At 45.0% G+C, this 19,445-nt stretch overlaps 1 pseudogene; it reads right to left on the bottom strand.

The window, feature by feature from the left end:
• Nucleotides 1–747: 747 nt before the first annotated feature.
• On the bottom strand, nucleotides 748–4,307 carry LOC124528259 (DLA class I histocompatibility antigen, A9/A9 alpha chain-like; annotated as a pseudogene).
• Nucleotides 4,308–19,445: the final 15,138 nt, after the last annotated feature.

Raw genomic sequence — 19,445 nt, 5'->3', positions numbered from 1 at the left:
TTCAGAATCACTGTACTTGGGCTCCATGGGGCCCTTTCTCCAACTAAATAGAAATCTACATTAGACCCTGCTTTATAAATCCATGAATGTAGACGGGAACCAGCACCAGTATCATTAGAACTAAGGACAGGAAGAGGGGGCAGAGAGGCAGGGAAGGTAGAAACTAACTGAAGTTGAACAAGGATGAGAAACTCCCAGATTCCTCTCTGTCTACCTCAGGATGTAAAGAATAATCCAGAAGACAACTCTAGAGGGAGGAGATGGATGAACCTGAAAATTCATGTCTCCAAACCACAGAGACTCCTGTGTGCAGGGCCCACCTAGGCCTGCAGAACAACAGCCCAAAGGACTCCTGGTGCTGTAACCACTGGGGTCATCTGGGGAGAAGGAGACAGAAACTCGGACACACGAGCAAGAACAGGCCTGATGCTCCATAGAAACAAGGGGAAAAAAAACACCCAAAAGATGGGCCTAAGGTCACAACCCAGGATGGAGCCTGCTGACCCAGTCACAGGAAGCTCTTGCTCCACAAGGTCCTGGTGACAGGTGACGTCCACATCCCAGTGGTCACGGTCCTGGTGAGACAAGGTGCCACAGAAGGGACAAGGACAAGGAGCAGAGACATGACCCAGCTGAGGAGGGAGCTCGACACACCAAGGATGCACTGAGCACCGACTGGACACAGGCCCCGTCCACACTCGGCTCCTCCAGCCCTCTCCTGTCCGCACCTGCAACAGACATGGCACAGGAAACATGTGGGTTCTGGAAGGTTCTCAGTGCTTTCATTTATTTTGTTGCAACTTTACAAATCTTTTCTTTTATTAATTCATCAATCCCACATACCCAGAATTACAAAATACCAATTCATATCTGGATTCTCACTTTCCATAGGAAAGTAAGGCGTTAGTACTCAGCCCAACACGAAAAAAAGATAAGGATGGAGATGGTCCAGCCCTGCCTCTGCTGAAACAGGAAAGCAGGTCAGAAAGGGAACACGAATCAGTACAGGTCATGGTGGGCAGGGGGGCCAGTCTCCTGTGTCCTCACAATATGCTAATAGGAACGCAGACACATTCTGACACCATTTGCAGAAAGAGAAGTCCAGAGCTCTTGTAACCAAGTGAGAGTGTGAAAAGATCCTGCATTGCTCAGTCTTCCACAGTCAGCTGGCCTCCCACTGTGGGAGTTCATAGATAATCATGATAATAGATAGATAGATAGATAATCATAGATAATTATGAACACATTTAGGTCACATAAATGCCACATTCTCAACAGCCTCCCATATGCTCAAAGTGCTCCTAGTGCCCCCACTCCTCCCCAGTTCAGGCCTTCTGGAGTCTTACTTTTAGGAGCTGCGGGAGACACATCAGAACCCTGGGCACTGTCATTGCCTGGGGTGGAATAAACAGGACGTGATCAGAGCCATAGGAGATGAGACTAAATGAGGAGCTATGGAGGAGGTGGTGAGCTTCCCACAGATTCCTGTCTACACTATCCCAGGGTTTCAGGAATCACCCCCTCCATCACGTGCAGCGTGAGAGTAGCTCGGTCCTTTTCCTCCTGTGGGAAGAAAATATCATGTTAGAGACTTGGGACAGATGGGCCATGAGATCCTAGAGCAATCTCCTAGTCCTGGTCCAAAATGAAGTTTCCAGAGTTCTGACTAAACACCCAGGACAGGATTGGGACACATGAAGAAAGAGTTGTGGGGTCACAGGACCACCTGACTTGCTGGAGGTCTGTCCTGAACAGGGACCTTTCTCTCTGTCCTGTCACTGCTAGGTATCAGGTCCCCATCAGCAGAACTACCAAGTGAAAATCTGTCCTTCATTTTCCAAGTGCTTTGCTACAGAGTGAATGTTAGTAATGGCTCCAGAGTGGGCAGGTACATGTGTGTGGATGGTACTTCCCAGGAACAAGGCAGGACAATGTGCTACCTACGAAACTCCCCAAGGGGACTAGAGTCTCAGATCCCCCCACTCTGTTCCTACCTGAGAACTTCTTCCTCCAGATCACAGCTCCAACCACCACAATGACCACAAGGACAACCACAGCAGCAATGATGCCCGGGATAGGGATGGAGGGCAGAGAGGATGGCTCTGGAAAGGGAAGGAAGATGAGGGGCCCAGACCTCTGGCTTCAGTCCTGACTCTGAAATTTCCAGAAGGGCCCTGCTTTCCCTGACACGGGGCTCTACCCCAAACCCTCCTTACCCCATCTCAAGGTGATGGGCTCGGGCAGCCCCTCGTGCTGCACATGGCACATGTATCTCTGCTCCTCTCCAGAAGGCACCACCACAGCCACCCACTTCTGGAAAGTTCCATCTCCCGCAGGCCTGGTGTCCACAGCTCTGTGTCCTGGGTGTGGTCCTCCCCATCACGCTGCCAGGTCAGGGTGATCTCCGCAGGGTAGAAGCCCAGAGCCCAGCACCTCAGGGTCACCTCACAGTCAGAAATGGGGTGGCGGGTCACCCGTGTTTTGGGAGATTCTGAGGAAGAAGAAACAGAGTAACCACACTGTGGTTTAGCTTTATGGGCCACTGAAACTGCATCCACGTGACCATCCCGAGGTGGACAGGACAACTGGTCTGGATGGAAGAAGCACAAAACCCAGACCCCAGTCTAGCCTTTGGGATCTCCTGATTCTTGTTAAGTTCTGGAATCAGGGAGAGAGCCCGGGTGGGAGGCTGCAGATCTAAAGTGGGGAACACACTATAGTTCTGACTGTGGTGGAGGGTGAATGATTCAGAAAACCTGGAGTCAGATCTCCAAAGATGTTCTCAGGGAGATCAAGGCCTTGAGAGGGAAGGTCATGGTTCACAAGGTGGCTGCCAGGGTCAGAGGGAACTGCTGATGGGTTATTTCAGGGATGGTCTCAACCTGCATCCCAGGGGGAGACTGGATTCCTCACTGCCCTTTAGAGAAAAGCGCCCTCTAGGGGAGTTACTCTCTAGTAGAAATATGAACACCGAGGTGGATCTCCCTCTTCCCACCCCGGGAGGGGCGCTGTTCTGACACTGAGTCCATTTTTCCTTTCTCGTGGGAAGCCAGCCCCAGTGGAAGGGAGATTGGGGAGGCCCCTCGGACCTGTACCTGAGCGAAGCAGCGTCTCCTTCCCCATTTCCAGGTACCTGCGGAGCCAATCCAACCACATGCCCTCCGCGTAGTTCCTCAAGTCTTCCGCCACACCGGCCACCTCCCACTTGCCGCGGGTGATCTGCGCCGCGGTGTCCGCCGCGGTCCAGGAGCGCAGGTCCTCGTTCAGGGCGATGTAATCCTCGCCGTCGTAGGCCAACTGACTGTACCCGCGGAGGAAGCGCCCGTCTGGCCCCACGTCACAGCCATACATATCCTGTAAGGTGTGAGACCCTGGTCTCCACCCCGCCCCCGCAGTCAGACACGCCAACGGAGCCCTGACCCCGCGGTCAGCCCCCAGACCTTCCCAGTCCCAACAGGCAAGCGACTAAGTCCAAACCGAAAGTGAAACCGCTTAAAAGCTCCCGCGGGCTCTTCCCGGGTTGAGGGACTGCCATGCCGGGGGCGGGCCGCGGTTTCCCGCAGACTTCGGGTGGCGCTCGGACCCAGACTTGGGGCGACCCCGGCCCATCAGTGGGGATGGGGGTCATGATCCCCGCTCACCGGACTCGCTCTGGTTGTAGTAGCCGAGGGCAGTCTGCAGGCTCACTCGGAAAATCTGTGCTGTCTCCTTGACCCTCCGCGTCTCCCGGTCCCAATACTCTGGCCCCTCCTGCTCCAACCACCGCGCCGCGGCTCTACCCTCGGACTTGGGGCATCGCTGTCGAACCGCACGAACTGCTTGTCGTCTACGTAGCCGACTTCCAAGTAGCGGGGCTCCCCGCGGCCGGGTCGGGACACGACGGTGGAGAAATACCTGAGGGAGTGGGAGCCTGCGGGCGTGGAGGGGCTGAGACCCCGCCCGACCCTCCTCCCGGCGCGGGGCCGGGTCCTTGGTGGAGGTGGCCGGGAGGGCAGGACGAGGGGGACCCGAGTCGGGGAGAGCAGGGCAGAGTGGGAGAGGGATGGGGAGGACAGGCCAGGGCGGGGCCGGGTGGGGGTCTGGGGTGGGGGCGGAGGACAGGCACCTCCTCCCGGGGTCCTACGTCCTCGCCGGGCGGTCCCCTTGCCCCTGAGTCCCTTTCCATCAGACCCCGCACTCACCCGCCCAGGTCTGGGTCATGGCCAGGGCCTCCGACAGCAGCAGGAGGAGGGTTCGGGGCATAATGACCCGCTCCTTCAGGGTCTGGAGAGAATGATTCGCAGTTGGTAGCGGGGTCGGGTGCGGAGACTTGGTAACAGGGGAACTTGCAGTGCCGCTGATTGGCTTCCCTGGAAACCCGACATTAATAGGAGTGTGAACTGACTTTGCGTCATCAGTATCCAGGCGGAAATACCTGACAATGGTTGTAGAAAGAGAAGTGGAGATTGGGACCCCTCAACACAGCCCTGGAACCTGAGTCCCTGAGAGCCAGCCCCAGGGACCAGGGACTGCCCAGACCCCCTCACCTACTTCACAGAGCGCTCTTTGTCACAATCTCTCCCTGAGTCGTGGCCCAGGAGCTGCGTGAGTCAGTGATTCTCCCAACATTTTGTTCTCAGGTTATCTACACAGTCTTACAATTTACTGAGGATCCCAAGGATAATTTTGTGTCTGTGGATTATATCTATCAATATTTACCATAATAGGAATAAAACAGGTTTAAAAATTTATTAATTCATTTATGGTCATATTAATAACCCATGGCATGAAAACAGAAATACTGTTTTTATGAAAAAGAACCATTTCCCCAAATAAACAGGGTAGTGAGAAGACTGGATTTTGTTGTATTTTCCATTTTTGCAAATCTCTTTCTTGTCTGTTTCGTTAGAAGACCACTGGATGTTCAAATTTGCTTCTGCATTTATTGTGTTGTTTTGGTTGAAATATATGAAGTAATTTACAACCCTGCAACGTAAGAATAGTATGCTTCATAACCTTTTCAAATAATTATGAATATTCTTCTTTGATACTATATTAAAACAACACAAATTGTACTTTCTCTAAGGTAATTTGCAAAGTAGAACCTGAAACGGCATCATTGACTGTCTCCTTCTGTGTTACATTAAACCCATAGGCCTATCTGCACATTGAATGGATCTTGTACTAATGCCTGATTGTTTTAAAGTGTCATTTCACTATGTGATATAGATAGCGTTTGTTAGATTGGAATGGAATTATCAGAACATCACATTTGTTTTAATATTACCACAAATCCCAACAGAAAAGTTTCTCAGTATGAGAAGCTGTCAGGCTTATTGGTGGATCACAAGTTTTCCAAAATGTTGATTTTCTCTTGAGAGCTTACGTTTTATCAAGGTAACAAGTACTGCCAGCTGTCTCATGTGAGCTGATTTTCATGAAGGGATAGGTTCATGTTCATTTTCAAGAAACTATCTGCCAAATATCCTAGGCTAAATAGTCCAAGTTTCTGTGTCATTCATTCTTTCAAATAAAAATGGCATTCTGCAAAAGAAAAACAAACAAACACATAAAAAGCATTCCAATTAAGTTCATGGAGATTATTTTCCCTGGGGCTTAGGGATGTAGCAGAAGTGCTATACATCCCAAGTCATCATATAACACATATTTAAAATGTGGATTTAAGGGGCGCCTGGGTGGTTCAGTTGGTTGAGCATCTGACTCTGACTCTGGATATCAGCTTATGTCATGGTCCCAGGGTCCTGGGATCAAATCCCATGTTGGGTTCCGCACTGAGTGTAGAGCCTGCTTAAGATTCTCTCTCCCTAACCTTCTGCCCCTCCCCCCTGCTTGCACTCTCACTCTCTCTCTAAAAAATAAAAAACAAAGAACATGTGGATTTAAGAATATTTTGGTAAAGATAATAATTTTTAATACTTCAGGGCATTTTAAAGTGATACTAATATATATATTTAATGGAAGTAAGTAGTGGTGAAGAATAACAACTATTGTAGTTTGGACCCATAACCTCCATTCTGGCTATGTTTTACCTCACTGTGAATGTCAACATAGTAAAAAGGCAAATACTGTCTATGTACTATCATGAAAATAGTTTAAACCCCATGGATTCTGTGAAAGGGCCTCAGTGACTTCTGGTGTTCCACAGACCACACTTTGAGAACTGCTGCTCTGAATAAACCTGGGAGGGTCGCCCAGCTGATCCCTGCCCTGGCCTCTTCTTAGCAGAATCCCTTTCCCTGAGCTGGACTTGGCTCTGATAATTTAGCTCTGAGTTTAGCCCCTGAGGGCACCTGGGACAGAACTCACCTCCTGGAAGTTTGCTGCCAGAGTGTTCTCAGTCTGGGAAGGGAGGTGGAGGGGCCGGTATTTCCTTTTGTAATTGGGAACAGTTTGTGCCTGAAGGCACCAGGCCCATGCATGACTGACTTTGATTTTGTGATATACCACCTTACTATGTATTCGCATCCCAGAGATCTCATGTAGTCTGTAAGAGAAATAATATTGGTCTTCACATTTTACATGTACCTAATGCATCTGACTTGAGGCCCATAAAGCATGCAATGCAGTACCGTCCAATACAACATTCTGTAATGAAGGAATTGTTCTATACCTGCCCTGTCTAGCATGGTGGCCACAAGCTGCATGTGGCTCTTGAGATACAGGTGGCACTTGAAATGGGGCTAGTGTGCTGAACAGTTGCATTTTTAATTATTTCAAAGGAATTTGAATTTAAGTAGCCATATGTGGCTAGTAGCTACTAGTTTTAAAAATTATTTATTTTGATGTGGGGAGGGACAGAAAGAGAAGGAGAGAGAGAATTCCAAGCATGCTCTGTGCTGTCACTGCAGAGTCCCATGCGGGGCTCGATCCAAGAACTGTGGGATAAAGACCTGTGCTGAAATCAAGAATCAGTCGCTTAACCAACTGAGCCACTCAGCTATCCCTAGTAGTCTCCATTTGGACAGTACATATCTAGAATGTTCTTGGTTTTCAGAATCCTCCTCAAAATAGATACTATGTGACTCATAGGTTTATGTATACTAAATTTATCTTCGTATGGAAGTCATGGATTTGTCTATGTGTGTTTGAGACGTACCCTTGAGAGTTTAATTAATAATGTGTTATAACTGCTAAAGTGTATAGAGATTAACCAAAACGTGATGTATCAAATCAAATTCACTGTTCAAAAATGCCCATCACTGGAGGTAATTTTAGTTTCTATTACCTTGGGTGACTTGGTGTTTGTGTTAACCTGGTAAACATAAGCAGGCACGTAAGTCTTCACTGAGCCCAAGAGAGAGGATTTATTGAACACAACATATATGAGCTACCTTGTAGGCCCTGCACATACTTGTAAAAATCCTAAAGCAGAAGATGTACATCTTAGATTCCACCACCTTAGAAGCTTTTACCTGTTGCTCTTTTGCCCAAATTCAGACATTTCTCTGTGTTTTCCTTTACCCTTGAAACCCTCTGCTCTTCATTTCTACCAAGGTGAAAATATACATGAAACATTTATAATTGTGGGATGAAGAATTCTCTAAGTGTGGCCCAATGATTTGAAAATTGTGATATGAAAATGATAAAGCCAAACAAAATATCTGCATGTCAAGCACTCACAAAGATTCAAACACATGTCGTGATCAAATTAAAAGACACAGAAACAATTTTGACAGACAAAAGGGTAACATGCTGCAATGTTCTCCAGCCAAAGACCACCAGGAGCAGCTGTGGGCATTCAAGTTGGATCTATTACTTGTTGCACTGAGAAAGAATGCATTCCTTTGGGGCCATGAGGCATCTTAATATGAAGGTGTTGGAACCTATAAGGATATGAGCTTTGGATGGGTGTTTGGGGGAGGGTTTGTGGAAGCTGGGGCACGCTCCTGGCTGCATGTTGTGAGCATGTGTGGGCAATTCTATGCTTGACCATCTGAGTGAATTTCATTTCTAAGCAGGACAGACCAGAGTGATGATAAAGCAGTAAGGGTAAAGAAGCAGTGATTGGTCACATTAACCAGCACAAGGAGATGTTGGGTATTTTGTGGGTTGTACAATGCCTGTTTTGTCTGTAATTAGACAAAGTAATGTCATGGTTTCAGAGTGTCCTTGTCTGATGTTGATGTTCTTAAGATGACTGGCTCATGTCCCACAGGAATAATATGGCCCAGTGGTGTCATCGGTCAGCTTCTGACCACACTGTGGCCCAGCTGTCAGTGTCAGACCTGTTCCAGATGTGGGGGCTGCTGTTTATTCTCTCTTCAATTCCATATTTTAAAATAACTACAATCCATTTGAAAAATTATTAAAGAATTGGTGTTTCCATTTCTTTCGGTAAATACCCAGGAGTGGAATTATTGGGTGATGTGGCAAATCCCTAATGTTGTAAACCTGAAAGTGTGTGTCAACTGTAGTCAAATAAAAAAATAAACAGAAAAGAAAAAAGAGAATTAAGAATATTAGAAAACAATTCAGAAGGGAAGAAATGAAACATCAAAAAAATATATTGGTGATAAGTATGCATAAAGAAAAATGAGAATGTGGATAAGAAATGGGAATACAACTTAGAATCTATCAACTTGGCAAAGATGAAGCCAGGTGATGAGAGTGTCCAACAGATGGTTGGGAAAATACACTGTCATAAAGGGTGATGGTAGTGAAAACTGGTATAAAGTTAGAAAAAAATTTTTTTTAGTGTTTAATTATTTTTGAGTGTGTGTGTGAGAGACAGTGTGTGCAAGCAGGGGATGGGCAGAGGGAGAGAGAAATACAGAATCTGAAGGAAACTCCAGGTTCTGAGCTGTCAGAACAGAGCCTGATGCAGGGCTTGAGCTCATGAGCCATGAGATCATGACCTGAGCTGAAGTCAGACGCTTAACCGACTGAGCCACCCAGGTGCCCCACTGGTATAAAATTTTCAAAGGTTCTTCTGAAAATGTCTCCAGAATTTAAATCTGCTTATATTGTAACACAGACATTTTCTTTTAGGAGTTTATCTTGAGGTAATCATACTTTTTTCAAAAGTATATTTTCAAGGATGTTTCTTGAATTGTGGTTTATAAAGAAAAAGCAGAACTTTAAGTGCTATAATCAATATGATGATGGTATGTATAAATAGTGGAATATGTCTCAGGCATTATCACCATGTGATGTACACAGAGGGTCATAGTTAATCTTCAAAGTAAACCCAAAAGGCACCTCATAGGGGATCCCTTTGTACAGACAGGGAAAGGGAGACGTGGAATAAGGAGGTGGTGGAACCAGGGTTAAGATTTGCTTTTAGAGGCCTATTGACTTGTCTGTCCTTGGATCCCTGTCCATAAGGAGGTGGGTATGACTGTGCACTCCATGCAAGTGAACTGTTACAGTGTTCCAGAATGTTCTGTGATGGGAGGCTGTTTAGCTCAGAATCTAGGAGGACATTAAGTGGCAGTGTGACTTACCTGCTCAAATCAAACTAAAGCCCATCATCCAGTATACATCTTGAGGCCTCCAGTAGCTCAGGATCAGCTGGACTCCAGAGCTACAACAAAGAGCAAGGGTGACACCCTGGTCATGCAACACCGGCACTGTTATGTGGGAGATGAGCATTTAGCAGAAATGACAGAGATAAATGTCACTCCTGAAATAAGTGGTGTGTGGAGAAAGGTCATGATATCATGAAAGCGGATGATGAGGAGACCTAACAGGTCCCCTACCGCTAGTATCAATCATATCTACAGTATGTAAAAGACATATGGATATGAAACAAAAACACAATTATACACAGTGGTATATAACCATAGAATAGGAAGGAGCCCTTGGAAATTAAAAATGTGACCATACAGGGGTTCCCCTGGGTGGCTTAGTTGATTGAGTGTCTGACTCTTGATTTTGGTTCAGGTCATAATCTTGTGGTTCATGGGTGTGAGACCCGCATCAGGCTCTGAGCTGACAGTGCAGAGTTGGCTTGGGATTCTCTCTCTCTCTCCCTCTCTCTCTCTCTCTCTGCCCCTCCCCCATTCGCGCGCGCGCTCTCTCTCAAAATAAACAAATAAACTTAAAAAAATGACCGTTGAAATGAATAATTTAGTCAATAAAGTGGATGATTACAGCTGTACTTTCCCGTAGTAGTACAGTTGGGAAGGTGATGTCAGCAGGAGAGAAGACCTGTTTGGCTCTCAATCAAGTGACTCCAATAAGTTAATAACAGTAGTTTTAAAAAGAATGGAGAGACGGGGTGCCTGGGTAGCTCAGTTGGTTGAATGACCGACTTCAGCTCAGGTCATGATCTTGAGGTTCATGAGTTTGAGCCCCGCATCGGGCTCGGTGTTGACAGCTCAGAGCCTGGAGCCTGCTTTAGATTCTGTGTCTCCCTCTCTCTCTGCCTCTCCCCCACTCATGCTCTGTCTCTCTCTGTCTTTCAAAAATAATAAAAAAAAAACATTAAAAAAAAGAATGGAGAGTAGGAAATGATAAAAAACAATTTTAAGCGTATTACTCAGAGTTGACAGGGAAAAACACACATGTTGAAAGACCAAACAAAATTATTATTATGTTTTTTCCTTCCAAGATTTTACTTAAATTCAAGTTTGTTAACATATAGTGTAGTTTTGGTTTCAGGAGTAGAATTTAGTGATTCATCTCTTGCATATAACACCCAGTGCTTATCCCAACAAATGCCCTCCTTACTTCCCATCACCCATTTAGCCCATTCTCCCACCCACCTCCCCTTCAGCAACCATCAGTTTGTTTTCTATAGTTGAGTATCTTATGGTTTGCCTCCCTCTCTGTATCTTATTTTATTTTTCCATCCTTCCCATATGTTCATCTGTTTCATCTCTTAAAATCCACATATGAGTGAAATCATAAGGTAGTTTCTTTCTCTGACCAACTTATTTTACTTAGCATAATACGCTTTAGTTCCATCCACATTGTTGCAAATGGCAACATTTCATTCGTTTTGATGGCTGATGTTCCATTGTATATATACCACATCTTTATCCATTCATCAGTCAATGGACATTTGGGCTCTTTCCATAATTTGGCTATTGTGGAGAGTGCTGCTATAAACATATAAAGGTGCATATGCCCTTTCAATCAGTATTTTTGTATCCTTTGGATAAATGCCTAATAGTACAGTTGCTGGATTGTGGGGTAGTTCTATTTTTAAGTTTTGAGGAACCTCCATACTGTTTTCCAGAGTGGCCTGCATTCCCCACCCCAACAATGTAAGAGGGTTTCCCTTTCTCCACATCTTCGCCAACATTTATTGTTTCCTGAGTTTTAAATTTTAGCCATTCTGACAGGTGTGAAGTGATATCTCATTGTGATTTGATTTGTATTTCCCTGATGATGAGTAATGTTGAGCATTTTTTCATGTGTCAGTTGGCCATTTGTATGCCTTCTTTGGAGAGATGTCTGTTCATGTCTTCTGCTCATTTCTTAACTGGATTATGTATGTTTTGGGTGTTGAGTTTGAAAGATTTTGTGGTTTTTGGATACTAGCTCTTTGTCCAATATGTCATTTGCAAATATCTTCTCCCATTCTGTTGATTGCCTTTTAGTTTTGTTGATTGTTTCCTTTGCTGAGCAGAGGCTTTTTACCTTGATGAAGTCCCAGGAGTTCATTTTTGCTTTTGTTTTCCTTGCCTCCAGAGACATATCTACTAAGAAGTTGCTGTGGCCAAGGTCAAAGAGGTTGCTCTCTGTGTTCTCCTCTAGAATTTTGCTGGTTTCCTGTTTTATATTTAGTCCTTTTATCCATTTTTAATTTATTTTTGTGTATGGTGTAAGAAAGTGGTCCAGTTTCATTCTTCTGCATTTGTCTGTCCAGTTTTCCCAACACCAATTGTTGAAGAGACTGTCTTTCCTGCTATGTCAAAGATTAGTTGACCATATAGTTGTGGGTCCATTTCTGGGTTCTCTATCCTATTCCATTGATCTGTGTGTCTGTTTTTGTGCCAGTACCATACTGTCTTGATGACTACAGGTTTGTAATACAGCTTGAAGTCCAGAATTATGATTCCTCCTGGTTTGGTTTTCTTTTTCAACATTACTTTGGCTATATAGTGTCTTTTCTGGTTTCATACAAATTTTAGAATTGTTTTTTCTAGTTCTATGAAGAATGCTGGTGTTATTTTGATAAGGATTGCATTGGATGTGTAGATTGCTTTGGGTAGTATAGACATTTTAACATAGACATAACATATCATATCATATATGATATCATAACATATCATAACATAACATATACATAGTATAGACATAATATTTGTTCTTCCAATCCATGGTCATGGAATATTTTTCATTTCTTTTTTTAATGTTTATTTATTTTGAGAGAGAGAGAGAGAGAGAGAGCGAGTCGGGGGAGGGGGGGCAGAGAGAGAGGGAGACGGAGAATCCCAAGCAGGTTCAACACTCAACATGGAGTCCAATGTGGGACTTGATCTCATGATGGTGAGATCATGACCTGAGCCGAACTCAATAGTAGATGCTTAACCGACTGAGCCACACAGGTGCCCCTGTTTTTCCTTTTCTTTGCATCTTCTTTAATTTCTTTCATAAGTGTTCTATAGTTTTCAGAGTACAGATCTTTTACCTATTTGGTTAGGTTTACTCCTAGGTAGCTTATGGTTTTGGGTGCAATTGTAAATGGTATCAGTTCCTTGATTTCTCTCTCTGTTGCTTCATTATTGGTGTATGAAAATGCAACAGATTTCTGTACATTTATTTTATATCCTGTGACTTTGCTGAATTCATGTATCAGTTCTAGCAGTTTTTTGGTGGAATCTTTTGGGTTTTCTACATAGAGTATCATGTCATCTGCAAAGAGTAAAAGTTTGACTTCTTCCTTGCTGACGTGAATGCCTTTTTATTCCTTTTTGTTGTGTGATTGCTGAGGCTAAGACTTCCAACACTATGTTGAATGGCAGTGGCAAGAGTGAACATCCCTGTAGTGTTCCAGACCTTAGGGAAAAACTCCCAGTTTCCCCCTCCTTGAGGATCATATTAGTTGTGGGTCTTTCATATAGCCTTTATGATGTTGATATATGTTCCTTCTATCCCTACTTTCTTGAGGGTTTTTATGAAGAAAGGATGCTGTAATTTGTCAAATGGGTTTTTTGCATCTATTGAGGGAATCCCACGGTTCGTATCCTTTCTTTTATTAATGTGATGTATCACGTTGATTGATTTGCAAATATTGAACCACCCCTGCAGCCCAAGAATAAATCACACTTGATTATGGTGAATAATTCTTTTAATGTATTGTTGGATTCGGTTTGCTAGTATCTTGTTGAGAATCTTTGCATCATTGTTCATCAGGGATATTGGTCTGTAATTCTCCTTTTCAGTGGACTCTTTTTATCTGGCTTTGGAATCAAGATAATGCTGGCCTTGTAGAATGAGTTTGGAAGTTTTCCTTCCATTTCTATTTTTGGAACAGTTTCAAAAGAATAGGTATTAATTCTTCTTTAAATGTTTGATAGAATTCCCCTGGGAAGACATCTGGCCCTGGGTTCTTGTTTCTTGGGCAATTTTGGATTACTGATACAATTTCTTTACTGGTTATGGGACTGTTCAATTTTTCTATTTTTTCCTGTTTCAGTTTTAAACCTACCCAAATTATTTTTTTAAGTTTATTTATTATTTATTTTTGAGAGAGACAAAGAGTGTGAGCAAGGGGGGGCATATAGAGAGGGAGACAGAGAATCCCAGCCAGGCTCTGCACAGAGCAGAGCCTGATGCAGGGTTCAAACCCACAAACCGTGAGGTCATGACCTGAGCTGAAATCAAGAGTCAGATGCTTAACCCAGTGAGGCACCCACACACCCCTAGATCTACCCAAATTCTTTAAATGTTTTTTATTTTTGAGAGAGAGAGGGCAGAGAGAGAGACGAGAGAGAGAGAGAGAGACTCAGAACCTGAAGCAGACTCCATGTCTGCGCTATCAGTACAGAGCCTGACGTGGGGCTCGAACTCACAAACTATGAGATCATGACCTGAGCCAAAGTTGGACACTTAACCAATTGAACCAGCCAGGTACCCCAAGATCTACCCAAATTCTTTAAAAAAAAATTCTTTTAATGTTTATCTATTTTTGAGAGAGAGAGAGAGAGAGAGAGAGAAATGAGGGAGGGGCAGAGAGAGAAGGAGACAGAATCTGAAGCAGGCTCCAGTCTCTGAGCTGTCAACACAGAGCCACCCATGAACCGTGAGACTGTGACCTGAGCCAAAGTCCGACACTTAACCAACGGAGCCACACAGGCACCCCTACCCAAATTCTTAACTAGAGTAGATGAAAGGAGACCCACACCAAGAGACAGCACAATAAAATGTCAAAAGAGGGTAGAGGAGCAGAGACCTTGAAAACTCCAAGACACAACACAGGCCTGGCAGTTGGAAGACATGACACATGGTCCCCATATCCTGAGGACAGCTGTGTCTGGCACAGAGTCTCAGTCCCATCACTGCGTGAAACAGGGCAAGGGTAGCCTAAAGGCACATCAGATGTTTAGATGTCAGTGTCTACTTTCCACGTTCCTTTCCACAGGATACCACTAGGCAGTGGGGGAAATGATAGAGGAAACCAAAAGAGGGAAGCATGTGGGATCCAGGCAACAGGGAGCCAGAAGGAGACAGGCAGAGGGCACCCAAGATGAGCTGAAGGGGATCCAGGTATCCGCCCTGCCCCAGGTGTGCAGACATCATGTCCACATGGGGCAGGACTGAGGGCTGCGGGCCAGGTGTCTGCACAGACATGAAGATAATGGAATAGTGGATAGGCTTGAATATATTCGTGAAATTTACCTGGGGGGAGCTTGGGAAGGAATTAATGACAACAACAGAAACTAAGCAAATGAAGGGATAAGACTTTTATTTACTCCAGGGAAATTAAAAAGTTGATTCAGGAAAGATAAAGCAATCATAGTCTACTGAATGCTTATTTGTGATGAGCATTTCATGGTCATAATAATGCACACACTGTACATTGAACTAACCAAATTATAAAATAATTATATGGGGCAAATGGGAGTGTGTGAAAGAAGAGTGAATTCAGTAAAGAGGATGCATAAACCTGAAAAGCAGAGAATGAGTCTGAGAAGCAGGATATTTAGAGACACAGAAGCAATAACCAGAGAATCAGTGAAAGAACTAATGTAGGTGGTCTCTGAGATTCCGGACATGGGGGACATGGGGGACATGGAAGATTGGGGACATCTGTCTTGATATCAAGTACTGCAGAAGTATTTGGCTTTTTTTTTTTTTAACATTTATTTATTTATTTTTATTTAAAAAAATTTTTTTTCAACTTTTTTTATTTTATTTTTGGGACAGAGAGAGACAGAGCATGAACGGGGGAGGGGCAGAGAGAGAGGGAGACACAGAATCGGAAACAGGCTCCAGGCTCTGAGCCATCAGCCCAGAGCCTGACGCAGGGCTCGAACTCATGGACCGCGAGATCGTGACCTGGCTAAAGTCGGACGCTTAACCGACTGCGCCACCCAGGCGCCCCAACATTTATTTATTTTTGAGACAGAGAGAGACAGAGCATGAACGGGGGAGGGGCAGAGAGAGAGGGAGACACAGAATGGGAAGCAGGCTCCAGGCTCTGAGCTGTCAGCCCAGAGCCCGACGCGGGGCTCGAACTCACGGACCGCGAGATCATGACCTGAGTTGAAGTCGGACGCTTAACCGACTGAGCCACCCAGGCACCCCAGTATTTGGCTTTTTGAAACTCGGTGCCTCTATCCATTTGTTACAAAGACAACATGGTGAGTAAGAAATGGAGTCAGGAATGGAGGTCTTAGAGATGGGGCAGGAGTCAGAGGAGTCATGGGAGTAAGTGTTGGATTTTTATGAGATGATTTTGTTTTGATTTATTTAGTTTTGTTTCATACAAACAAGACAGCATGTTCCTATGGGAAATGGATGATGCTGGTGCCCAAACTGAGGGGTTAGGGTAGCCTGAGACAGAGGGGTGCCTCCACTATCACTGCTTAGAAGGTGAGGACACAGGTTCAGATGTGGGGGAGGAGGAGAGAGGGGAGAGTGCAGTTGTCTCCTTCTTTTCTGAATGAGAAACAAAGGAGCTCATCATCTCAGGGAGGGATCAGGGAGGGGGTACAGGAAACTGAGAAGGGGGGAGGAAGTAAGAAGCAGCCCTCTCAGGAGGGGGACAGTGAGCTGACTGGGGAAATGGCATTTAGAGAGAGAAAGGCTGGGGCCTCTGAGCTCTGTGCTCATTACCTTAGAGTGAGAGAGTTCCAGCATCAGGAGCATCTATAATAGACTAGAAGAAAATGCAACAAAATAGCTCAGGTGTGAGAATTACCATCCTTTTTACTTTGTCATCATTTGCTTTTCTCATTTTATAATTTTTCTACAGGGAATATACATAACATTATATATATTATACATCACACAAACACATCATAATCAGATTATAAACATTTTATTATTTATAATTTAAAAAGGAATGCAGATGGTAGGAAAGTCAGTAGCTTAGACCACAGAGCTGGAAGAGTGGATCTGTCTGTCTACAGTCTGGGCAGTGTGACTGTGTGAGAACACAGCTTTTGCTCCGTTTCTCAGGACTCTGTTCTTCAGTGGGGGCTAAGCAGATCTTTCTCTTCCTTTTGGGGTGTGGATATTTATTTATTTACTACTATTTTGTTAGTTTTAATGCTTTTTGTAGATGATGATTTTTCTATGTTTCATGTTATTTGAAGCTATTTTAGTGGGAACATTTGTCCACATAGTCTAGCCCGCCTGCTTCAGAGATGGAAATTCAAAGGCAAAATAGTTCACTGAAAAGATGATTGGTTCTAAAGCAGCAGATGAGAGCCTGAGTCTTAAATTATGGTCTGAGGCTGATCTGTCAAGTATTTGGGATTTTAAAGTAGTTTATTTTTTGAAAACTTTATTCATGCACACACAAGAGAATTCAATAGATACTCAAAAATATACAAAAATAGGGGCGCCTGGGTGGCGCAGTCGGTTAAGCGTCCGACTTCAGCCAGGTCACGATCTCGCGGTCCGTGAGTTCGAGCCCCACGTCGGGCTCTGGGCTGATGGCTCGGAGCCTGGAGCCTGTTTCCGATTCTGTGTCTCCCTCTCTCTCTGCCCCTACCCCGTTCATGCTCTGTCTCTCTCTGTCCCGAAAAAAAAAAATAAATAAACGTTGAAAAAAATATATACAAAAATAAAGAAGTCACATGATAACCCCTCATCCCCCAGTCACCCAAGTTCTCTACCCAAAATAATCACAGCAAGCCATTTCTCCTTTCTCCTACCCTCCCCAAAATGCATCTGTGCATATGTGTCCACTGTTACATCAGGAAAGAAGCTCAGGCCAGAGACTGGTAGAAGATATTTGCAAATCACATATTTGATAAAGGACTTGCTCTAGAATAACCATAAAACTGTTAAAAAGTGACAATAAGAAAACAAGTCATTAAAAAAAATGAGCAAAAGCCTGAGCAGACAGCTCACCAAGAACATATACTCCTAGCGAATAAGCACATGAGAAGGTGCTCACAGCAGGTGTCATTAGGGAAATGCAAAGGGAACAACAGTGATCTGCCATCGCACTCCTGTTAGAATGGTGGGAATCCAAACACTGATAATATCAAGTGCTGACTAGGACTTGGAGCAACAGAAAGCCTCAGTCACTAATGGCAGGAATACAAAACAGCACAGTCACTGTGGGTGTCAGTCAGCAGTTTCTTGTAAAGCCAAACACAGACTAAGCATGGGAGCTGCTGATCCCTCTCTGAGGTGTTTACCCAACTCATTAGAAAACTCATGTCTGCACAACAACGTGCATGTACATTTGCGTAGTGGGACAGCCCTTAACTGTGGACTGCACATCATGACTTCCTTCCAAAGACTACTTTATGGAAAGGGACAAAGCATAAAAAGGAACTTCACAGGAGGAATCTGGGAAAGATGACCTTAGCCAGGTGGTGAAGGGTAACTTCATCAGTGATGACCAAGTGATCACTGTATGCTCTTGATATGCTGTATTGAGAATGGCTCGTCCAGTTGTGATCTTCCCAAACCCCATTAGTCTCGGGCAGCCTAATTCACAATGAGAGATAGTCTACAATATACCTGAAAGTTCTCCTCAAACATATCAACATCATCAAAATAAGGAAAATCTGAGAAACAGTCACAGCCAGAGGAGCCTGAAGGAGACATGATTGGGGCTTAACTCAGTGTGGAATCTTGGATGGGATCTTGGAAGAGAAAACAAACCCAGTGAAACCAAATCTCAGGTAGAATTCAGTGGTAACATATGAATATTGCATCATTATCTGTGGTAAATGTATGAGGGTGAGGTTGGTAAATCTCCAACTTTTATAAAATAAAGGAGCTCCTTTTTGAAATAGCCCTCAGAGAGGGAATAGGTCAAGGAGGAACAATGATCTACTTTAAAGTTTTCCCGGCAATATCACCAAGAGGCTGGAGACAGGGGTTGTAGGGAGGACAGATGGAAACTGCACACACAGGACAGGGCTCTAGAGCACTCCTCTCCTCTGATCCCTGCCCCACCCCTGCCCCCAGGGCTGCTCAGAAGGCACCTTCATCCCCTCACCTCTCCCTCCATGCTCAGCTTGCAGGTCAGCCATCTGGGCCTGACTCAGCTCAGCCCAGTCCTCTCCCCTGGCGGTGCAGAACCGGCCAGCGGCAGCGCCCCCGTGTGGCCACAGGACTGATGAGAGAAGACTTAAGAGCCCTTTGAGGTTCTCGCAGGGACTGACTTCTCCTTGGCTTCCAGCAGCTGCACAGGGCTGTGCATACAAGGGAAAGCCCCTCTAGTGTCAGGTCCCCAGTCTGAATTGTCTCCCAAAATACACGCTGGCACAGGTGCTTTCTCCATTGAATGACCATGGACTTTGGCCTCAAGGAGGAACAGAGCTTTGGGCCATAAATGCTTCTATGCCTGCAGTGCAGCACAAACATCCTGGATGCCCTCTCAATGGGACCTTGACCCCAGAGTTCCTGTCAGTTGTTCTGGCTGCTGCTCCAGGGAACCAAGGTCCTCCAGGGAACCAAGTCTGGATTCTCCATTCCTAAGATGTGGTAGATGAAGGGGAAGAGGAGGGGGCGGAACTCCCCTGGGTAATGACCTAGAACCTGGGGAGGTTCCTGGAGAAGTGAGCAGAGGTAGGAAATAGTGACATTAGGGGATAGAGGCCAACAAGGGTGCAGGAGGAGGAATGAGGGACCAGAGGTCAGGGGAAGGGTCATCTTAGGGGACCCTTGTGGGGGGAGGAGGGGTTCTGTCTGGAAGAGGGGTTCTGTCTGTTCTGTCCGTGGAAGAGGCACGGGGTCATCTGGCTCAGGCCCTGGTAGACATCTTTGTTTTGCATCTGATGGTCATTACACAGGGGTTAGCTCTGTAATTGGTCAGGAAACTGTACTTAAGTCTAGGTATTTTTCCATACCTAAGGTACAGA

The sequence above is a fragment of the Lynx rufus genome, unplaced genomic scaffold, assembly GCF_022079265.1.
Source record: "Lynx rufus isolate CCGP_SWC_20201006 ecotype Redwood Valley unplaced genomic scaffold, mLynRuf1.p SCAF_6, whole genome shotgun sequence".
In the NCBI taxonomy this organism is placed as follows: domain Eukaryota; kingdom Metazoa; phylum Chordata; class Mammalia; order Carnivora; family Felidae; genus Lynx; species Lynx rufus.
The sequence above is the reverse complement of the archived record's forward strand: the minus strand, read 5'-3'. Positions and strand labels throughout refer to the sequence as shown.